The sequence below is a fragment of the Ylistrum balloti genome, unplaced genomic scaffold (genome assembly GCF_031769215.1).
Source record: "Ylistrum balloti isolate Yb309-2 unplaced genomic scaffold, AGI_CSIRO_Ybal_v1 Utg370364, whole genome shotgun sequence".
NCBI lineage: Eukaryota > Metazoa > Mollusca > Bivalvia > Pectinida > Pectinidae > Ylistrum > Ylistrum balloti.
Window position 1 is genome coordinate 381,989 of NW_026782257.1, and position 8,571 is coordinate 390,559.

Below are 8,571 nucleotides of genomic sequence, written 5' to 3' on the forward strand. Positions count from 1 at the left end.
CACTTGATAACATATATAACATTAGATCTTATAGGACCTTATGTATGGAATGTTGCCAAAATTAGAAGGCCAAAATTCGAACCGAGAAAACTGTAACTATGAAACTAATTGTAGTTTAAAAGAAAAAGTAAACAAACTTTATCTTTCAATACTTACCGAGAATTACCGAGAAGTAGTATTACCAGTATCGATACTAACCGAGAATTTGTATTACAAGTATCGATACTTACCGAGAATAACCGAATTATCTCGTTAAAACGCGTTAGTTTTTCTCGTTAAAACGCGATAGTTATCTCGTTCAAACGCGTTAGTTATCTCGTTAAAACGCGATAATTATCTCGTTAAAACGCGTTAATTATTTTTTGGTCCTGTCTTTAGGCTAGAAACTAGCTATTACATTTGAGAAGCAAACATATCAGTTAACAAGTTAATTTCTCCATCTTCTGACTCCCTTCATCCGATAGCTTCTTCACGAAAGAAATAAGCGAATTCATTCCGAAGCCTGACCGTAAACGTCACATCTCTCAGATAGATAACTGTATAAATAACGCATTTTATCTCGTTTTAACGAGATAATTACGTTTTAAGGCTTTATTACGCGTTATAACGAGATAATTAACGCGTTTTAACGAGAAAATTTTTTTGTTTTTGTTTTTCAAAGTGACACTAATAGGCTTTCGTAGTTAATAGCATTATCATTAAACGGTTTCGTTTTTTTTCACCTTCTGAACCAGGTTTTTGAGGCATGTAGCTCCGATGCAGGTATTTACCACCGTTTATTTTAGTGCAAGCAACTTAACCTAACATCCGAATATCAATATTTCTAAATGACAGTACTTTGATTATATCATTTAATCAAAACAAATCGAAAGAGCGTTTGTAACATCAGGTGAAGATCAGAGGGTGCCTGGTCCGACGCTCCCGTGTTGATTTGTGTTTCTCAGGTTCGTGTTGTTGACTATATTTGCCTAACAAGAAGGCCGTTCATGGGATGATAAATAATAATGATAATGATAATAAAAAAAACCAAACAAACAGAATAAACAGAATTAACCTTCCTGATTTTTAAATGTGAAATCGATATGACCTATTTTTGAATAACTGTTATAGGATGTCAATCGTCCCCCCGCCCCCGCCGGAAAAAAATGGTTGCTGTGGTAACTGGTAACTGTAAACAGGTTTTACTATAAATGACCATTACTCATTGGTCATATTTAATTAATAGATAAATTTAGTCTTTGCACCCACGGGGTTTTTTTTAGTTATCCCCAGAATGACAGTACTAGCCTTTTATTATTTTTTTAAAGTTATTATTTAATATAATTGGTTTGACATCACGTTGAGATATTTACACCGGCGCGAACGATTTTATGATAATATTGAAAAATTCTTCTGAGATCGTGAAAGAGAAAAATTATAGAGCATAAAATTATCAGAAAAGGACAACGTGAGAACATCGGGATCATTTAAAACGTGGTAACCAAGTACCATGGCGGACATTCCCGTGTATTCTCTAGTGATTTAGGAGTTCCTCGTAAACAGTTGTAGCCTCGTGAAATCATATGTAAACATCACCGACAGACATTTATCATTAGATCAGACACATTGTTAGCCAAAATTGACTTCTCTACGCATTTAAACAAATTGATATCCAGCGTCACTTTGAAATGCAAAATTTTGTCAGGGAAGTAAAAAAAAATATGATTAAATAAATTAAAAGTAAAAAATAAAATAATGACGAGGCATTCTTGAAAATAGATACTCGGTGTTGCATTGAATTAAATACTTTTCCCCTGGTAAGCTTTTATTCTGAATTCCGGGCAAGGTCTTTCGTAATATTATACTTCTTTTAAGTGACCTGTCAGAAACATGAGCATACAAATAAATGATTTACTGAAAAGATTAATTCGCTTCAAATGCTGTTCTCATAGAAGTTAAATTTGCATCCGTCATAAACTCTTTACCATAAAGCTTTGATATCGGGATTAGGATCAAATTCATCTCATATATTATTCCTAAACCAAAATTTAAGAAATGCTGTATCAGCGATATATCTCGCATTTATTGAAAAGAACGCTCAAAGAATTAATCTTGATTCAACGAAATTAAGTTTTAAGACCAAGATGAGCAGATAGATTTCAGAATGTTTTTTACCAAAGTGTAAAGGATTGGGAGGGAGGGAAAGAGCCATTTGTGTTATTGATTCAAGTGTGAGATGGACGTAATGCCGTTGGCAGAGGCAACTAGGTATGTAGGACCGAGAGGAGCGGGCAGGGTCCAAAGTTATATACACCCGAGTGTGTAGGACTGAGAGGAGCGGGCAGGGTCCAAAGTGATATACACTCGAGTGTGTAGGTTTGAGAGGAGCGGACAGGGTCCAAAGTCATATACACCCGAGTGTGTAGGACTGAGAGGAGCGGGCAGGGTCCAAAGTGATATACACTCGAGTGTGTAGGATTGAGAGGAGCGGACAGGGTCCAAAGTGATATACACCCGAGTGTGTAGGATTGAGAGGAGCGGGCAGGGTCCAAAGTGATATACACCCGAGTGTGTAGGATTGAGAGGAGCGGGCAGGATCCAAAGTGATATACACCCGTGTGTAGGACTGAGAGGAGCGGGCAGGGTACAAAGTGATATACACTCGAGTGTGTAGGACTGAGAGGAGCGGACAGGGTCAAAAGGGATATGCATACAAGTTTGTAGGACTGAGAGGAGCGGACAGGGTCCAAAGTGATAGGCACTCAAGTTTGTAGGACTGAGAGGAGCGGGAAGGGTCCAAAGTGATATGCTCTAAAAAGTTTGTAGGATTAAGAGGAGCGGGCAGGTTCCAAAGTGATATGCACTCGAGTGTGTAGGATTGAGAGGAACGGACAGGGTCAAAAGAGATATACACCCGAGTGTGTAGGACTGAGAGGAGCGAACACAAGTGTGTAGGTAGGACAGTGAGGAGCGGATAGGGTCCAAAGTGATAGGCACTCAAGTTTGAAGGACTGAGAGGAGCGTGCAGGGTCAAAAGGGATATGCATACAAGTTTGTAGGACTGAGCGGAGCGGACAGGGTCCAAAGTGATATACACCCGAGTGTGTAGGACTGAGAGGAGCGGGCAGGGTCCAAAGTGATATACACCCGTGTGTAGGATTGAGAGGAGTGGGCAGGATACAAAGTGATATACATTCGAGTGTGTAGGACTGACAGAAGCGGACAGGGTCCAAAATGATAGGCACTCAAGTGTGTAGGACTGAGAGGAGCGGGCAGGGTCCAAAGTGATATGTACTCGAGTGTGTAGGATTGAGAGGAGCGGACAGGGTCCAAAGTGATATACACCCGAGTGTGTAGGATTGAGAGGAGCGGACAGGGTCCAAAGTGATATACACCCGAGTGTAGGATTGAGAGGAGCGGGCAGGGTCCAAAGTGATATACACCCGAGTGTGTAGGATTGAGAGGACAGGGTCCAAAGTGTGTTTAGGATTGAGAGGAGTGGGCAGGATACAAAGTGATATACACTCGAGTGTGTAGGACTGAGAGTAGCGGGCAGAGTCAAAAGGGATATGCATACAAGTTTGTAGGACTGAGAGGAGCGGACAGGGTACAAAGTGATATGCTCTCAAGTTTGTAGGATTGAGAGGAGCGGACAGGGTCCAAAGTGATAGGCACCCAAGTTTGAAGGACTGAGAGGAGCGGACAGGGTCCAAAGTGATATGTATCTGAGAGGAGCGGACAGGGTCCAAAGTGATATGTATCGAGTGTGTAGGATTGAGAGGAGCGGACAGGGTCCAAAGTGATATACACCCGAGTGTGTAGGATTGAGAGGAGCGGACAGGGTGTAGTATCGAGTGTGTAGGATTGAGAGGAGCGGACAGGGTCCAAAATGATAGGCACTCAAGTGTGTAGGACTGAGAGGAGCGGGCAGGGTCCAAAGTGATATGTACTCGAGTGTGTAGGATTGAGAGGAGCGGCCAGGGTCCAAAGGGATATGTACTCGAGTGTGTAGGATTGAGAGGAGCGGGCAGGGTCCAAAGTGATATACACTCGAGTGTGTAGGATTGAGAGGAGCGGACAGGGTCCAAAGTGATATACACTCGAGTGTGTAGGATTGAGAGGAGCGGACAGGGTCCAAAGTGATATACACCCGAGTGTGAAGGATTGAGAGGAGCGGGCAGGGTCCAAAGTGATATACACCGAGTGTGTGATTTGTAGGATTTAGGAGAGGAGGGGCAGGATACAAAGTGATATACACTCGAGTGTGTAGGACTGTGATAGGCAGAGTCAAAAGGGATATTACAAGTTTGTAGGACTGAGAGGAGCGGACAGGGTCCAAAGTGATATGCTCTCTAGTTTGTAGGATTGAGAGGAGCGGGCAGGGTCCAAAGTGATAGGCACCCGAGTTTGTAGGATTGAGAGAAGCGGACAGGGTCCAAAGTGATATACACCCGAGTGTAGGATTGAGAGGAGCGGGCAGGATACAAAGTGATATACACCCGAGTGTGTAGGATTGAGAGAAGCGGACAGGGTCCAAAGTGATATACACCCGAGTGTAGGATTGAGAGGAGCGGGCAGGATACAAAGTGATATACACTCGAGTGTGTAGGATTGAGAGGAAGCGGACAGGGTCCAAAGAGATATACACCCGTGTGTAGGATTGAGAGGAGCGGGCAGGATACAAAGTGATATACACCCGAGTGTGTAGGATTGAGAGGAACGGACAGGGTCAAAAGAGATATACACCCGTGTGTAGGAGAGAGGAGCGGGCAGGGCCCAAAGTGATATACACCCAGTGTGTAATGAGAGGAGTGGGCAGGATACAAGTGTGTAGGATTGTACACTCGAGTGTGTGTGATACAAAGTGATATACACTCGAGTGTGAAGGACTGAGAGTAGCGGGCAGGGTACAAAGAGATATACACTCGAGTGTGTAGGACTGAGAGGAGCGGACAGGGTCAAAAGGGATATGCATACAAGTTTGTAGGACTGAGAGGAGCGGGCAGGGTCCAAAGTGATAGGCACTCAAGTTTGTAGGATTGAGAGGAGCGGGCAGGGTCCAAAGTGATATGTACTCGAGTGTGTAGGATTGAGAGGAGCGGACAGGGTCCAAAGTGATATACACCCGAGTGTAGGATTGAGAGGAGCGGGCAGGATACAAAGTGATATACACTCGAGTGTGTAGGACTGAGAGTAGCGGGCAGGGTACAAAGTGATATACACCCGTGTGTAGGATTGAGAGGAGCGGACAGGGTACAAAGTGATATACACTCGAGTGTGTAGGACTGAGAGTAGCGGGCAGGGTCAAAAGGGATATACACCCGTGTGTAGGATTGAGAGGAGCGGGCAGGGTCCAAAGTGATATACACCCGAGTGTAGGATTGAGAGGAGCGGGCAGGATACAAAGTGATATACACTCGAGTGTGTAGGATTGAGAGGAGCGGGCAGGGCCCAAAGTGATATACACTCGTGTGTAGGATTGAGAGGAGCGGGCAGGGTCCAAAGTGATATACACCCGAGTGTGTAGGACTGAGAGGAGCGGAAAGTGTCCAAAATGATAGGCACTCAAGTTTGTAGGACTGAGAGGAGCGGGCAGGGTCCAAAGTGATATGCACTCGAGTGTGTAGGATTGAGAGGAGCGGACAGGGTCCAAAGTGATATACACCCGAGTGTGAAGGACTGAGAGGAGCGGAAAGTGTCCAAAATGATAGGCACTCAAGTTTGTAGGACTGAGAGGAGCGGGCAGGGTCCAAAGTGATATGCTCCCAAGTTTGTAGGATTGAGAGGAGCGGACAGGGTCCAAAGTGATATACACCCGAGTGTGAAGGATTGAGAGGAGCGGGCAGGGTACAAAGTGATATACACCCGTGTTTAGGATTGAGAGGAGTGGGCAGGATACAAAGTGATATACACTCGAGTGTGTAGGACTGAGAGTAGCGGGCAGAGTCAAAAGGGATATGCATACAAGTTTGTAGGACTGAGAGGAGCGGGCAGGGTACAAAGTGATATGCTCTCAAGTTTGTAGGATTGAGAGGAGCGGACAGGGTCCAAAGTGATAGGCACTCAAGTTTGAAGGACTGAGAGGAGCGGACAGGGTCCAAAGTGATATACACCCGAGTGTGTAGGATTGAGAGGAGCGGACAGGGTCCAAAGTGATATACACCCGAGTGTAGGATTGAGAGGAGCGGGCAGGATACAAAGTGATATACACTCGAGTGTGTAGGATTGAGAGGAACGGACAGGGTCAAAAGAGATATACACCCGTGTGTAGGATTGAGAGGAGCGGGCAGGGCCCAAAGTGATATACACCCGAGTGTGTAGGATTGAGAGGAGTGGGCAGGATACAAAGTGATATACACTCGAGTGTGTAGGACTGAGAGTAGCGGGCAGGGTACAAAGTGATATACACTCGAGTGTGTAGGACTGAGAGGAGCGGACAGGGTCAAAAGGGATATGCATACAAGTTTGTAGGACTGAGAGGAGCGGGCAGGGTCCAAAGTGATAGGCACTCAAGTTTGAAGGACTGAGAGGAGCGGACAGGGTCCAAAGTGATATGCACTCGAGTGTGTAGGATTGAGAGGAACGGACAGGGTCAAAAGAGATATACACCCGTGTGTAGGATTGAGAGGAGCGGGCAGGGCCCAAAGTGATATAAACCCGTGTGTAGGATTGAGAGGAGCGGGCAGGGCCCAAAGTGATATACACTCGTGTGTAGGATTGAGAGGAGCGGGCAGGGTCCAAAGTCATATACACCCGAGTGTGTAGGACTGAGAGGAGCGGAAAGTGTCCAAAATGATAGGCACTCAAGTTTGTAGGACTGAGAGGAGCGGGCAGGGTCCAAAGAGATATGTATACTAGTTTATATGATTGAGAGGAGCGGCCAGGGTCCACTGTACGATTCACTTAAGTTTCAAGGACTAGGGAGGTCGGTAGAGTGAACTGTGCTTTATACGCAAGTACGAAGGACAGAGAGAAGCGGGCAGGTTCAATCATACTATTCGCTTATGTTCGGGTTTAGATGGGCAGAATCAATTATGCTGTTCACTCAAGTGTGAAGGTCTGTGTGGAACGGGTAAAAACAAATGGGTGGAAGACTTTGTGTAGTGGGAAGTGTCCACAATGTTATTCATGATATTGTGAAGGACTAAAAGGGTTGGGTAATTGTGTTTTACATTCCATTGCGAAGAACTGTGATGGGGAGGTTTAGTCAATTGTGTTATCCACTCAGATAAAGTCAGAAAACATGAAAAGGGTGGGTAGAGTCAATTATACTATATATAGGTTTTTAGGCTCCGAGGAGCTGGGTCCACTTTTCGATTTACCCAAGAAAGAAAAACTCAATTAGGTTACTCACTCAGATCAAGTCAGAAGGTCTGAGAGAGGTGGGTAGGGTGAATAGTGTTTCTCACTCAGATCGAGTCAGAAGGTCTGAGAGAGGTGGGTAGGGTGAATTGTTTCTCACTCAGATCAAGTCAGAAGGACTGAGAGAGGTGGGTAGGGTGAATAGTGTTTCTCACTCAGATCGAGTCAGAAGGTCTGAGAGAGGTAGGTAGGGTTAATAGTGTTTCTCACTCAGATCAAGTCAGAAGGTCTGAGAGAGGTGGGTAGGGTGAATAGTGTTTCTAATTCAGATCAAGTCAGAAGGACTGAGAGAGGTGGGTAGGGTGAATAGTGTTTCTCACTCAGATCAAGTCAGAAGGACTGAGAGAGGTGGGTAGGGTTAATAGTGTTTCTCACTCAGATCAAGTCAGAAGGACTGAGAGAGGTGGGTAGGGTGAATAGTGTTTCTCACTCAGATCAAGTCAGAAGGACTGAGAGAGGTGGGTAAGGTTAATAGTGTTTCTCACTCAGATCAAGTCAGAAGGACTGAGAGAGGTGGGTAGGGTGAATAGTGTTTCTCACTCAGATCAAGTCAGAAGGACTGAGAGAGGTGGGTAGGGTGAATTGTGTTTCTAATTCAGATCAAGTCAGAAGGCCTGAGAGAGGTGGGTAGGGTTAATAGTGTTACTCACTCAGATCGAGTCAGAAGGTCTGAGAGAGGTAGGTAGGGTGCATAGTGTTTCTAATTCAGATCAAGTCAGAAGGACTGAGAGAGGTGGGTAGGGTGAATAGTGTTTCTAATTCAGATCAAGTCAGAAGGACTGAGAGAGGTAGGTAGGGTGAATAGTGTTTCTCACTCAGATAAAGTCAGAAGGACTGAGAGAGGTGGGTAGGGTTAATTGTGGTACTCATTCAGATCAAGTCAGAAGGACTGACTCAGAAAGACTGAGGCAGGGTCTATAGTGTTATTCACTCAAGTGTGAAGGACTGAAAGGAACGGGCGGTGTCTTCAGTGTTATTCACTCAAGTGTGAAGGACTGGGAGGATCGGGCAGGCCCTAAAGTGTTATTCACTCAAGTGTGAAGGACTGAGATGATCGGGCAGTGTCTTCAGTGTTATTCACTCAAGTGTGAAGGACTGAGAGGATCAGTCGGACCCTACAGTGTTATTCACTCAAGTGTGAAAGACTGAGAGGATCGGCCAGTGTATACATAATTACTCAATCAAGGGTGAAGGACTGAGAGGATCAGTCGGACCCTACAGTGTTATTCA